The sequence below is a fragment of the Neopsephotus bourkii genome, unplaced genomic scaffold, assembly GCF_033783945.1.
Source record: "Neopsephotus bourkii isolate Nb327-2 ecotype Australia unplaced genomic scaffold, CSIRO-AGI_Nbou_v1 NB_994, whole genome shotgun sequence".
In the NCBI taxonomy this organism is placed as follows: domain Eukaryota; kingdom Metazoa; phylum Chordata; class Aves; order Psittaciformes; family Psittacidae; genus Neopsephotus; species Neopsephotus bourkii.
The window spans coordinates 1,229,209-1,235,469 of NW_026901486.1; positions in this window are offsets into that span (position 1 = coordinate 1,229,209).

The window sequence follows — 6,261 nt, forward strand, 5'->3', positions numbered from 1 at the left end:
ACAGTTGGATGAGCTGGGGTTGGAAGGTAACACTATCACTGCATTAAAATGATCATAAGTACATAAAACCAGATACTGGGTTGGATGAAAGCTCCATCTAGCTCAGCAGCTTCTGCCAGCGGTTGATAAGATGTGAGTAGGAAGAGAACAAGAACAGGGCAAACATGTTCTGTATTTCCCTCAAATACCTTTCCAGCTCCAGCAACTTACAAGTCGGGAACTTGCTGAGCCAGATCAAGAGTCTTTGATGATTCTTTAGGTGCTTTTTAAGCCCATGCAAAGTTTTGGTATCCACAATATCCTGAATCAAAGACTTCTTCTATCTTAACTGTAGACTGTAAGAAGCATTATCTCCTTTCATTTGTTGTGAGACTTCCAAGCTCTATTTTCATTTGATGGACCTCAGTTTTTGTGTCTGATAAGTTAGTGAACAATCTTGATTCCTGTTCTTTATCTGGACCACTGAAGATCTTATATAGCCTGTGATACCATCTTCCCTCCACTGCAGAGACACAATTGCGTTAACCGTGCTCCAGTTCCACCGTATTATTTCTGAGATGGGGATACTAGAACTGCATGGGGAATTCCAGATGTGGATGCAACGAGGTATACAATGGCATACTTATTCTTTTCCTTTTGGCCTCTATTTCTCTCCTAATAAATTTTAATTATATTCCTAACAGTTCTCAATTTCCATTTTGGTCACTGCTGAGCCCTGAGTTGATGCCTTCACAAGCCACCTTATAACATCAAGGCCTTTTTCCTCAGTATACATGTAAAGTTAGGATTTTTTTTCCCCAGTTACCCTTTCTTATTTATTCTCACCTGCCGTTTTGTCCCTATATCTATCAGTACCATAAAATCATTCACAGTTTTTCTGCTAATCCTACCTGAAAAAGCTTAGTACCATCAACACATTTTATAAATCACTGTTCACCTCCATTTCCACCAGTTATTTGTCCATGTTTCATATCCATTAGCAACCTATTTTTTTACTTCCTTTTGGGAGGAGTCTTACTGAGTGCTTTTGGAAATCATCATAGGAGGTTAATTGAATCTTCTGTGGTCCATGAGCTTGTTGACTTCCTCATAGAAAGCTGACAGATTTCTGAGACACTAATTTGCTTTAAAAAAGCCATTAATGACTTCCCTAATGTGTCATCTTTTCCAGTGCCCACTAAGTCTTTTCTGGTCTTTACCATAATTACACTACTTATTTTTCTAGGAAGAATATCAGGCTCCTGGTGCTACAGCTTCCAAAATCTTCCCTGAAATCCTTTCCAAAATCTGGTGCCACATGAGCACCAAAGCCCCCTGATGCTGTGGTAGTTTTTAAGTGAGAAGCTAGAGACAGAAGTTAGTACCTGAAGTACTTCATAGAATCATCATGGAATCATGGAATGATTTGGGATGGAAGGGACCTTAAAGCTCATCCAGTTTCAACCCCCTGCCATGAGCAGGGACACCTTCCACTAGACCAGGTTGCTCCAAGCCCTGTCCAACCTGGCCTTGAACAATGCCAGGGATGGGGCATAAACTTGCAGGGATGGGGCACTTCATCTCTGAGCTGCTTGAAGTTCTCGGTTGAGCACCATCTGGTCTCAGCAGTTGGCTACTGCTCATTTTGTTAACGTGTTGCTTCATCTTTTATACTTACACTTTAATCTGAGACATGTTTTATCAATTACTCCCCTTAAAGAAGCTTCCCAGTACTGGAGTTTACCCAAACTCATCCAGCCCACTCACAAATGCAAAAATTCATTTGGCTTTCATTTTATGGCTGTCTCTTCTCCATCTCCAGATGTTTCTGCTGCTTCTTAAACAATCTATTTGCCAAACTCTGGCTGGCTCCCTGGTCTTTCCAGGAAAGACTTGCTATTATTTTTGTATCTTTAGCAAGTTGACCCTAGAACCTCCTTCTGGCTGCTTATCATGACTTTGTATTTAGCCATCAGAGATTATAGTCCCTTCTTTTCCTAATTTGGATACAGCTTTTTGAAGGAACCCTTCTTCACCCTTACTATGCTTTTTACTCAGTCTTCCTTTTATACATTCTCTTTCTCTAGTGAATTTGTTCTGCCCCCAGAACAGCAGCTTTAAACACTGTCCGTGCCACTTGCAAAGACTTTTCTCTTTTAGATGTTCCTTTTAGGCCCCTTTTAATGTCTTGTTTTATATTGCTCTTCTTTTTTGATCGAAAGCAGAATACTGCTGATTTTCTTTTTCTTGGCACTACATGGGTGTGGAATCCTGGATTTCTACAGAGTAGTTATTTACAATTAATATTATGACACTGTTTAGGACCAAAACAGGAATTGCTTTTCCTCTTCTGGCTTCTCAACTAGCAGTCAAGAACAGTTTCTAAGCAGTTAGATACTCCCATGGCACTTACCCAACCCAGGGTTGAGTTATTGAAGTCCCTATGATTGTTTTTCTGCCCTGTGGGCTCTCTAATCTCCCCACCTTTTTAGCCTGGAGATGCAGTCCTAGCACTGCATTTTCCCTGTTTATTTCTGGGACTCCAAACCACTGAGACTCAATCTGATTTATCGACAGAGTTAACTGGTAACTGGAAGATTCCCTAAGCTTTCTTTAAAATACAACACCCCCTGACATGCCTCATTCTGCCTTTTATTTTACATCTAGCAATATAATACAGAACAAATTTGATTGTTGACTTTTCTGATTAGTTTTCAAAACCTGAGGTTATCTTCTCACTGAGATTAATACTGTTGTGGCCTCTGTGTGAAAGAAGACAGGCTGGTCATGATTTCATGTCTTGCTCATGGCAAGGTATGTATATGCATACATACCCCCTGCATAATGATTCCAGTAACTGGTTCTCTATTAGCTTAGCTGGAGTGTGTGGATTTCTGCAGTGGAGTCCTATCTTCATTACTTTTCCTCAACTGTTTCTAGAATGTATTTTGATTTGTTGGTGCTGGCACAAAGATTCTTTCATATTCAGTAACAGAAGAAATAATATTCTAGGTAGGAGAGTGGAAAAAAATAGATGAGTGAGTCCAGAGAAGGCCACAAAGATGCTCACAGGGCTAGAGCATCTCACCTATGGAGAGAGGCTGAGAGAGCTGGGCTTGTTCTTCTCCAGAGAGACCCTAGAGTAGCTTCCAGTGCCTAAAGGGGACAAAGAGAAAGCTGGAGATGAGCTTTTGACAAAGGCAGGTAGTGACAGGATAAGGGAGAATGGCTTTAAACTGGAAGATTAGATTTAGATTAGATATTAGGGAGTTCTTCCCTGTGAGGGTGCTGAGGCACTGGCACAGGGTGCCCAGAGAAGCTGTGGCTGCCCCATCCCTGGCAGTGTTCAGCCAGGTTGGACGGAGCTTGGAGCAACCTGCTCTAGTGGAACGTGTTCCTGTCTATGGCAGGGTGTTGGAATTGGATGAGCTTTAAGATCCCTTCCAACTCAAACCATGCTGTCATTCTATGATTCTACATTATCCATGTGGTTTTGCCATTGTCCTCCATGCAAATTGGGCAAGTCCCACTTACACAGATGACTGATGTAATCACATATACTATTCTAAGTATATAATTGATGTCTAATCCCAGCAGGTACGTTACTTTTTAAAATTATTGTGGAAAACAGCATTTTTAGCAATAAACACCTAGTTACAAAAGCACTCTGTTGAGAAAACGCTTCTGCTATGAAGGACACTGGGACTGTTTAAGCATTTCTACTCTAGTACAACAGCAGTGTCACTGTTCTGCAATTCATTCGTCAATCAGAATAAACATTAAAGCGTAACACAGCTTAATAAAACCATTAGAGCTGTGCCACAGAAATAATTGCAAAAACTGGTAATAAGGGAGAGCCATTTACTTAAATGGAGCATTCTTTTAAAGTGATGATTTACCTCACCTCACCCATCAAAGCAGGAACATGGGAAGCAGCAGTGTTTATGATTCAGGGTCTTTCCTAGAAGACAAAATTGATGACTGAACTGGAAAACATCTTTCTTACATGGCCCTAATTATGCTCAGAGCTGAAATCTCTGATTCAGCAATGGCTTGATCCTGTTCACTGATAAAAAATGAAAGGCATCCAGGGGCCCAGTTCTACAGACGAGTAAGGTTTCTGTGGAAACAGCTAGACAGGAGCTCACAGTTAAAGTAGCAATACAGGTAAGAAGGCAATTCTAAAAGAAAAAAACAACTGAGAAAATAACAGGTATGTACAAATCTAAAACCAGACCCAAATAAATGATTTTCTTTTAGCAGCTGGTGCTGATGCCAAGGGGATGGTGTTCTCAGGCTTGCTTAAATAAAGATAATAAGGATAAATGTTGTGGAGCTTCTAGAACTGTTCTGGTGTCTAACTCCCACTTTCAGATACACTTAAAGCCCCCTTTCCATGTATATTTAACATTCTAAATGTCTCAGAGAATCATTAAGTCCATAACTACAGATCTCAGAGATGGTGGGATCTATTATTGCACAATGTTTGATTAGATGCTGCCTCTCTGCCCATCCACCTTTCCAGCATGGCCCAGCAGTGTGACCTACATGTACACCACTGTGTGTACCTCTTATATCCAAACCCCAGACCATTGCTGATCCACTGCCTCCCTTCACAAAAGAGCAGTGCTTCAGAGCCCACATCATGCAGCAGCAGCAGGAGCCAGCAGCAGCACGGTCCACACCTCTGTCAGCTCCCACATCCAAACATATTTATTGCCACAATGCATTACATTACCACTGTCAACACTGCCATAGTGACATGCTTTCAGCAGCAAATATAACAGTTGAAAACTGATTTTAATCTGTTTCTAGCAATTTTAGACTCTGATGGAAGTGAGCATGTTCTGAAATGCTTTCTGCCATTTATCTTATTTATGTTTTCTTCCCCATGGATGCCATATTTTCTCTTACAATGACGTCTTTTCTCAGATCTGTTAAGGTTTTGTTTCTGATCTGCTAACTCCCGCATCTGTAAAAGAAGTTAATATAATGTCTCTTTGTTGCAGCCACTTTTCTTCAGGGCTGCTTGCAAAGACTGGTTGTTTCCCAACGTGATTGGCCCTGTGACACCCTTGTGCATGCCTGGCTGCACAGCTGGGGTCTTTATTTACATCTTCTGCTTAGAGCAGCTTCCAGTGCTGTAAGGATCTGACATGAAATCTGTAGAGGGAGTTTTTATAAGGGCCTGTAAGGACAGGTCAAGAGGGAATGATTTAACTGATGGGGAGGAGACTAAGATGAGCTCTTAGGCAGAAGCTCTTCCCTGTGAGGGTGCTGAGGCGCTGGCACAGGGTGCCCAGAGAAGCTGTGGCTGCCCCAGCCCTGGCAGTGTTCAAGGCCAGGTTGGATACAGGGGCTTGGAGCAAGCTGCTCTAGTGGAAGGGGTCCCTGCCTGTGGCAGGGGGCTGGAACTGGATGAGCTTTAGGGTTCCTTTCAACCCAAACCATCCTATGGAAAGAGCACATCAGATGATCGTTGATGTCCGTTCCAACTGTAGATCCCATGACTCTATGCTGTTCTTGTTTTGCAGCAATCGTATAGGCTAGGGAGTAATTTTTAGGTACCATAGCAATAACCCAGATATTTAAAAACAAAACAAAAATGCATTTTCCTAGCCAGCACTGTAATGCAATGCCTTCATCTGTAATGACTTAATTCGTTGTCTTGCTTAACCAGCTGTCTCCCGCAGCCGGCACCTGGCTTCCTAGCTCTGCTCCAGTGGTTTTTTAGCTTTTTTCCTTTGTGGTCCAGCTGGTGACTTCTACATCCATGATCAGGTGCACCTACAGTTGCTCCTCCTCTCCTGCAACCCAAGCAGCCGTTTTACACATCCCACCACTAAATCAGATCTGTTTCCATGCTTATTGTGGCAGCCTTCCGTCAGGAAAACAATTCCCTAAGGCGGCTGTGGAGAGGCCTGAAAGCCCTCACGCACCCAAGCTCCCGGGAGTGAAAGGTACAATAAAAGCAACTAAAAACGCTGTCATTTGGGGTCTGATCTCCTTTTACCACATAAAGCGCTGCACGGATAGCGAGGTGAAGCAGTGACGGGCTGCGGGGCTGAGGTGACGGAGGGCTCGGATTCCCCCGCTCGACCCCTTGGCGAAAAGTAACCCCACGGCCACGATGTCCTAAGGAAACAAAGGTCTGGAAAGCGTTAATTTGGGAAATGACTCCATTGGACACGGTGGAGCTAAACCGCTGCCCCACCAACCGCCCACCCCGCACCTCCTCCCCTCAGCCGCGCAGGCCCCGCTCTCCCCCCCTCCCCGTTCCCC